The 9,259-nt window shown below is 36.7% G+C and overlaps 1 long non-coding RNA gene across 2 annotated transcripts in view; it reads right to left on the bottom strand.

Moving 5' to 3' along the window:
- The window catches only part of LOC112673581 (uncharacterized), an 80,829-nt gene extending 73,987 nt beyond the window's left edge, over positions 1 to 6,842 (bottom strand). For both annotated transcript variants that reach the window (XR_007405639.1, XR_004809147.2), the window contains exon 1: positions 6,730 to 6,842. This is a non-coding gene — a long non-coding RNA (uncharacterized LOC112673581). The remainder of the gene's footprint in view (positions 1 to 6,729) is intronic.
- Between the last annotated feature and the right edge of the window lie 2,417 nt (positions 6,843 to 9,259).

Consider the following 9,259-nt stretch of genomic DNA (forward strand, 5'->3'; position numbering starts at 1 on the left):
TTTTACACAGAGTTGAAATTTTACTCTTTACGTCTTTAGTAACCACCTGTCTTCAAATTGTCTTGCAAAATGGTAGATGCTCTTTGCAAAAGAAAAGATGCTTTTGGTTTCAAAATTTGCATTCTCCCTTTGGAGTGAAAAAGTACAAAGACAAAAAAAAAAAAAATTCTCCATTCTCTGACTCTTTTGTCTAAGATGTGCTTCCTTCTTGCTTATCTCCTAACCATATGCTGTCTGCACATATTAAGCAAGACAAAGTATACCCCTGGGGTTATTTCAGTAAATGCATCTTTTTTCTCTACCCTCTCTACCTTTGCACTCTAGCCCCCATCACAATTGTTTTGAACATCATGATTACATCTGTTCTGGTTTCAAGTAGTTGGGACCAGCTTAACATGAGACTCAATTAGTGACAACTAAGTCCCACGTAACTTTCCCTCCTTGCATTGAACATTCATTCTCTATAACCTGTCTGTGGTCTCAGAATTTTACCTTAAAAATAAAATGAACATTTTGATGCTGTCTTTATTTAAAATTTTAAGTATTTTCTGCATTGATTTTAATGTTTAAATTATTGTTCATTCTTTCCCACACAGCCATCCATAGATAAATGCATAAAGATGTGGTATATACATATATACAATGGAATGTTATTCAGTCATAAAAAAGAATGAAATCTTACCACTTGCAACAACATGGATAGAGCTAGAGAGTATAATGCTAAGTGAAATAAATCAGTCAGAGAAAGACAAATGATTTCACTCCTATGTGGAATTTAACAAAACAAACAAAGAAAGAAAAAAGAGACTAAAAAAAAAAACAAAAAACAAAACAACAACACCAAAAATCCCCCAGACTCTTAACTACAGATAACAACTGATGGTTACCAGAAGGGAGATTAATGGGAGGAAATAGGTGAAGAGGATTAAGAGTACACTTATTATGATGAGCACTGACTAATGTATAGAATTGTTGAATCACTATTTTGTATACCTAAAACTAATATAACAGGATATGTTAACTATAGTGGAATTAAAATTTAAAAATAAATATATTGTTCATTCTTTCACTCTTACAGTAAAATAAGGTGTAAATGCAAGGCCCCAGGCAGAGGAGAACAATAGCTTACATTCTTATTAAGATGAAGTCTTTCTGAAAGTAGATCAGAGCAAAGATGAAGGTGATTCAGACATCAGCAGGAGGACATACCAGGAAGTTGCAGTCCCTTTCACTTTCACCGAGACACCAAGTTAATACAATATATGAATACCTCTGTGAGTACTCAATTACAAAGCAACACAAAGCCATACTAAAATATAAGGTTCTCCAGGAAAGGTAAATATGTAAACAAATATAATACCCTGTACTATTGGTGCATACAATTTAGGTTACAAAAGCATCTCAAAACTATAAATCTGTGTTATAGGCATACCATATATAAAGATGTAATTTATGCTATCAGCAACATAAAGTGGGGAATAGGGCTGTAAAGGACTAGAATTTTTATATGTTAGTGAAATTAAGTTCTTATCAGCTTAAAACAGAATGCTCTAAGATATGTTATGTAATTGCAATGGTAACTACAAAAATAAATATCTGTAGAATTTACATAAAATAAGATGGTCAAGAAATCAAAGCATATCACTACAGAATATCAGGAAAACACAAAGAAAGGCAGAAAGAGAGGAAGATAGGGACAAAAAAAAAACACCATTTTTTTTTTTTACAAGATATTCTTTACAAGATATTCGGAAAACAATTAATAAAATGACAATAGTAAGTCCTTCCCCAGCAGGAATTACTTCTAGTTTAAGTGGATTAAATTCCTTAATCAAAATATATAGGTTGACAGAATGGGTTAAAAAACAGGACCCAACTATAGGAAGTATAAAAGAGACTCACTTTTGATTTAAGAACACACATAGACTGAAAGAGAAATGATGGAAAAAGATAGCCCATGCAAATGGTAACCAAAACAGAACAAGAGTGGATCTTCTAATAAAATAGGCTTTAAATTAAAAATTACTACAAGAGACAAATCATATTATGTAATGATAAAAGGTCAATTGCCCAAGAAGATAACAATGATAAATATTTGTGAACCAAACTTCAGAGCTCCTAAATATATGAAGCAAACTTTGGCCAAATTGAAGGGAAAAATAGAAAAATAGAAACACAATAATAGTAAGAGATTTCAATAATCCCACTTTCAATAATGAACAGAATGAGATAGAAAATCAATAAGGAGGGCAGCCCTGGTGGCGCAGCAGTTTGGTGCCGCCTGCAGCCTGGGGTTTGATCCTGGAGACCGGGGATCGAGTCCCACATCCGGCTTCCTGCATGGAACCTGCTTCTCCCTCTCCCTCTGCCTGTGTCTCTGCCCCTCTCTCTGTGTCTATGAATAAATAAATAAAATCTTTAAAAAAAAGAAAATCAATAAGGAAATAGAGAATGTGAACACTACACAGTAATTGTAACAGGCAGACACACACAGCACACTCAACCCCAAAATAGCAGAATATATATATTTTTCTCAAGTGTACATGGAACATTTTCCATTCTCCATTGTACATGGAGCATACATTTAGTAGTATGCTAAAAAAAAGTCTAAACAAATTCAAGAAGATTAAAATCATACAAAGTGTCTTTTCTGATCTCAGTGTAATGAAACCAGAAACAAACTGTATAAGGAAAACTGGAAAATCTACGAATATGTGGAAATTAAACAAGACTCTTAAAAAACAAATGGCTCAAAGAAGAAGTCACAGAGAAATTAGAAAATATATTGAGGTAAATAAAAATGAAAACACAACAGACCAAAACTTATGGGATTCAGCAAAAGTGGTGCTTAGAAGGAAGTTTATAGCAGTAAATGCCCATATTAAAAAAGAAAAAAAAAATCTTAACTCAACAATGTAACTTTACAACTTAAGAAACTAGGAAAAGGGCAAATTAACCCAAATCTAGGGAAAGGAAGGAAAAAATAAAGATTAGAGCAGAGATTAATGAAATAGGAAACAGAAAAACAACAGAAAAAAAAATCAATGAAAGTAAAAGTTGCTTTTTTTTAAATATTGAGAAAATTGGCAAGCCCTTAACTAGATTAAGAAAAAGGAAGAGAAGACTCAAATAACTAGTATCAGAAAGGAAAGAAGGCACATTACAACCAATGCCACAGAAATAAAAACGATTATAAGAAAATGCTAATTCTTGGGCAGCTGGGTGGCTCAGCGGTTTAGCACCGCCTTGGGCCCAGAGTGATCCTAGAGACCCAGGATCGAGTCCCACGTCAGACTCCGTGCATAGGGCCTGCTTCTCCCTCTGCCTGTGTCTCTGCCTCTGTCTCTGTGTCTCTCATGAATAAATAAATAAAATCTTAAAAAAAAAAAAAAGAAAATGCTAATTCTTAAAACTTAACACAAATAGTTTCCAAGGGTTCAGATGGGGAGGAGATAAATGGACATAAAAGCCCACAGCTAGCATCACACTCAATGATGAAAACCAAAAGCTTTCCATCTAAAATTAAGAACAAGATAAGGAAGCCCACTTTTGCCACTTCTACTTAACATAATATTGGAAGTTCTAGCCAGAGCAATTGCACAAGAAAAAGAAATAAAAGTCAACCAAATCAGATAGGAAGGAGTAAAATTACTCTGTTCACAGACAACATGGTCTTATACGAAGAAAACCCTAAAGACTCCACATACAAAAAGAAAACTGTTAAAACTAATCGTTGAATTCACAAAATTGTAGGTGCAAACTTGATCCACAAAAATCAATTGTGTCTCCATTCATGAACAATGAACAATCAATTAAGAAATTAAGAAAAACAATTCCATTTACAACAGCCTTGGTTATTATTATAAAATACATAAAAACACACCTGACCAAAGAATACTATACTGAAAACTATAAAACATTGATGAAAGCAAATACAAAAGATACAAATAAATGGAAACACACCCTATGTTCATAGACTGCAAAGATTCACATTGTTAAGATGTCCATACTATCCAAAGTGATCCACAGATTCAATGCAATCCTTGTCACAATCTCAATGGCATTTTTTGCAAAAATTGAAATGCTCATCCTAAAACTCATATGGAATTTGAAGGGACACCAAATAGCCAAAACAATTTTGAAAAAGAAGAACAAAATTGGGAAACTCACATTTCCTGATATCAAAACATATTGTAAAGTTGAAGGAATCAAAATCATGTGGTATTGGTGTAAAGACACATTGACTAATGGAATACAATAGACAGTCCAGAAATAAACCTTCATATATATAGTCAAATGATCTTCCACAAGGTGTCAAGACCACTCAAGGGAGAAAGGATGCTCTTTTCAAATGGTGTGGGGAAACAAGTTGTCCACCTGTGTAAGATGAAGTTAGATCCTTATCTTTCAACATGTATACAAATGAGCTCAAAAGAGATTAAAAACCTAAATATAAGACCTAAAATGATGAAACTCCTAGAAGAAAATACATGGGAAAAGCTTTATGACATTAGACTTGGCATGATTTCTTGGATATAACACCAAAATAATAGGCAACATAAAAGCAAAAATAGACAAGTGGGACTACATCAAACTTAAAAACTTCTGTGCATCAAAATACACAAAATGAAAAGGCAACATCTAGCATGACAGAAAACATTTGCAAATTGTAGATCAGATGAGGAATTAACATACAAAATATAAAAAGAACTCTAACAACTCAATGAGAAAATACATCAAATAACCTGATTTATAAAATGGACAAAGAACTTAAATAGGCATCTCTCCAAAAATGATAGACAAATGGAAATGCAAATCTAACCTTCATGTGATATCTCCTCACTCCTATTAGGACTGCTATTATCCAAAATCAAAACAAACAACAAAAAACAAAACAAAAAAAAAACACATAAAACAAATAATAAGTGTTGTCAAGGATGTGGAGAAATTAGAACACTTGCACATTATTAGTGTAACTATAAAAACTCTGTGGACAAAAATATGAAGTTTCCTCAAAAAATAAAAAATAGAATTACCATATTATCCAGCATAATTCAGCAGTCCCGCTTCTGGTTATATATCCAAAAGAATTGGAAATAGGCTTTCACAGAGATATTTGCTCACTTATGTTCATAGCAGCACTGTTCACAATTGACAAGAGGTAGAAACAACCCAGATGTCTATCAATGGATGAATGATAAAGAACATGTGGTATATGCATGCAGTAGAATATTATTTAGCCTTATAAAAAAAAAGAAGGAAATACTGTCACATCCTACAACATGGATGGACTGTGAAGACATTATGCTAAGTGAAATAAGCTAGTCACAAAAGTACAAATACTGCATGATTCTAATTATCTGTGGTCCCTAAAGTATTTAAATTCACTGAAACAGAAAGTAGAATTTTCGTTACTAAGGACCAGGGATAGGGGAAAAAGGAGACTTGTTTTTCAGTGGGTTTAGATTTTCATATTTGCAAGATGAGAAAAATTTTAAATCTGTTTCACAGCAATGAGAATAAACTTAACACTAATCAATTGTAGAGTTAAAAATGGTTAAGATGCTAAATTTTGCCATGATAAAAAAAAAAACAAAAAACAAACAAACAAACAAAAAAAACACTGTACTGGGGCACCTGGCTCAGTTGGTTAAGCCTCTGATTCCTGATTTTGACTTGGGTCATGATCTCAGGGTCCTGGGATTGAGCCTGGAGCCAGGCTCTGACATCAGTGGGGAGTCTGCTTGAGGATTCTCTTTCTCTCCCTCTCTCCCTCCCTCCACTCTTGCATTCTCTCCCTCTCAAATAAATAAACAAATCTTTTTTCCAAAAATACTGCATTAAAATATTATGTACTGAATTTTTTGACACCCACTAAAATTTTGCGCTTCAGTTAGATGCCTCACTCCAGTCCCAGATCTGTACTCCCCTACCAGTCAAGTGTTATAACTGAAGTGGTGGAAAGGAAATTACAGATTCTGGGGAGGGGAGTTAAAGGGGATGTCTCCAGATTTCTCTCCTTTCTCTCTATATTGATCAAGATATATGCATACTTGGTCCTTGACAAAGAAAGATTCCAGCAAATATGTTGCCAGATTTAATTCCACTGAATGTCTCAAAGATCCTGATACCACATCCTGCTCCATAAAACCCTCAAAGGCTACAAAATTCATATTAGACATTCAGCCTCAGACACTGTCTCCCCAGAGGACTGGAGACCTCAGATGGTTTAAATAAATGTCAAAACTGGCTTTTTAAATGGCATTTAGAGTTGAGTAATAGTGCAGTCCATAAGAATTGTAGTTTGAGCCCAGATACAATAGGTATCTGAATACGGGATTCTGAAAAAAAAAAAAAAAAGTTATTTTCTCTATAAGAAGCATACTCTCTAAAAGAACAAAACAATCAGAATGCAAAAGAATGGAGAAGATAATTAGTATTTAATAAGACTCATTCCACTTCATTGAAAAGAAGCAGAGTTAATAAACCTAAAAGTAGGTTAATCTTCTATCTTGTCCCTTAAGCCTACCATTTCTTATGTCTTTATTGTATTCCAAATGCACTCAGAAATAGAAAAGTCCATCAACAAGGTATTTTGCAATATCTGTTAAAATACATTCAACAGGTATTTGAGCACCCGGATATAAACACTGAGGCTAGCGCTGCGGAAAACAAAACAAAACAAAACCCCTCCAATTCCTTGAATAAGAAAACAAACACAAATCTTACTTTCTCTATTTTCCCACGTTGAAGGAAATCTCAGGAAATCTGAAAAGGGAATAAAACACAAGCTTTTCTAAATCAAGGGCTTCCAAATTGTTCTCTGTGGACCTTGATTTTATCAGCTGGTGCTTAATCCCTGGCCAAATCTCATTCTCTGTGGCCCTGAACCATCTGAATTATTAGTATGTCAAATTCTCCAGCCACAAAGCCTTAGCTAGGAGTTGTCTGGCCAATGATTTGTTGAGGGAGTGCTGTCAAGAGAACCCAATAAGGGAGAACAGGAAGCAGGATGGAGCAGACAAAGGGGCTGACAACAACGTGGGCTCAGGTGACCCTGAGTGGAGCTCTGGAGTGTGAATTACACCAGAGTGGTCTCACCTAGAAGCAGCTGGCCAAGGCTACCTCTGACCTATAGTATTATGGAGACTAAGGGATAAACTCGTAGGCATCTCCGGCTGAGATAGCTCTCATTAGTAAAGCCACCTAGAAGATAGTTGCCCAAGTTCAGTAAAGGATCTAGGTGAGGCAACAACAGCATCCACTCTGGCAGCACAGATCTGAGTTTCTCAGGGAAGCAGCCACAAAGTGGCAGATTTTGAAAAGCTAAAGGACGATAATGTCTCTTCTCCTAGAGAAATGGTCTGAAGAATTTCTTCATGATCCCCAAGGCCTCCTCTAGCCAACCATGTTTTGCTTTGTTTTGTTTTGTTTTGTTTTTAATACATGGTCCTCCCCCTTTCATTTTCAAGCCCCAGTAAATCTAGAGCACTCTCATTCAGTGAGGAGTAGAAAGAGCTCTGTTGAGCTAGACCCAACTTTTAGAGCTCTTCTGGTCCAACAGCTTTCAGACATCAGTATCCAAGAGCTCTCATTCACCAGAAATCTTCTGGAAATCCAATGTGTAGATCCAACGAAAGGGGATTCATGCTGGTTGGAGGGTGGAGGATGGATGTCAGTCCCTTACAGACTTTGGTGGACCCCCTTGGGCTACAAGGGATGCATTTTCCCTCCAAATACTAGCATATGTCTGAGGTTAGATTCGCTAAAAGCAAAGCCTCAGTTGGAGTTCTTGCAAGTGATCTATTTGTGGAGTGATCTCAGAAGAAACCTTCAAGGAAATGAGGGAAACAGAGCAGAAGAAGCTGGGCAAGGAAATAAATGGTCTCTTCTGGTGGCTGGCTTAAGGCTGATCCCAGAGGGAATCTTGAAGAGTAGCACAGTTATGTCCTAAACGGTGGCAAGGAGCCAAGATTTTATACCCCAGGATCTATCAGTCATTGATTTGGGGCTGTAGGGAAGGCATGGCTTCCCAGGCATTTTCTGGAGAGGCAGTGCCTGTTGCCCAGGGTGGTTCTCTGAACAGGAGGCGGCTGTGAGTCATTCACTTTCACTATTCACAGCAGCTGGTAGAGGGAGTGAACAGAGGGGCACCGGACAGGCAACGATAACTTTTACGACAACAGCCCATGGGCTTCTTTGCAGTTTCAGTCATTTAATGTGACCATCCACACAATAAGAGCCCAAATCCAGAGCAGTGTCTGAGGAACTGCTTCAAAAGGCATAATCATAACTACCGCCCACAGTTTCCATTTGGACTTCTGGATTTTTTTTGGGGGGGGGGGGGTGTTTTTTTTCCATAGTGTGAGTTTCATCAAAGATTTTTTAAAATATGCTTTCATTTAAGTTATCCCTAAAGAAGCCAACTTTTGATTCCAAAGGGAAGTTGCCAAAAATATAGATAAACCTCTATGTTCGTTCAGGAGATTCACAGCTTCTGTTAAGGCTGTTCCTTTCCAGTCTCAGTGGTGAATCTGTGCCAGGAGAGCCCCCTGCCCATCAGGCCCCTGCTCCACACCCCCATCCCTCCTTCTCCAGCTTGCAGTCATGCCCAGGGGACGATATGCCTGGGTGTGTTACTATGGCTACCCTATTCTCTGTAGTTTCTGGGGGTTTTAAATAGCCATCCAATGAGCTGCACATTTTGTTGTGTTTTCCATCCTTGAGGTTTTTTTTTTTTTTTTTTTTTTTTTTTTTTTTGCTATTATCGCCTCACTGTACAATTGGAAAGATCTTGTTGTGTTGGTTTTGTCTTAAGGAAGAGAGGAGGCAGAGAAGGTAATAACAGAAGGCAGTTCAGTGCAAAGATGTCAATCAGAGGTGGCTCTGAATTGGTTTTCAGAGCCATAGGGAAAGAGAACACTGGAGCCAAGCACCTACTAACCACTGCAGAAGTAGCTCTGTTGTTTGTTTGCTTGCTCTTTTTTTATTAATTTTATATGTTGTTTTATATTCCATTAAATGATTTGAGAAGCTAGTTAAAAAAACAAAGGTTTGAAAAACAGGATCTACTCTGGAACAGACACTTTAAGTCCCAATCTATATTCCCTCAGCACTTCTCATTTCCATGCACATCACTTGTATATCTTTACCTGAAGACCTTCTCTGGTGGCAGGAGCCTGCTCTGCCACACAACCTGGCTGGACATGCCAGGCAAATGATACCTACTGGGAGCAGCCCTCAACCACAGACTAGATGG

This window comes from Canis lupus, chromosome 24, assembly GCF_003254725.2.
Source record: "Canis lupus dingo isolate Sandy chromosome 24, ASM325472v2, whole genome shotgun sequence".
Lineage (NCBI taxonomy): Eukaryota > Metazoa > Chordata > Mammalia > Carnivora > Canidae > Canis > Canis lupus.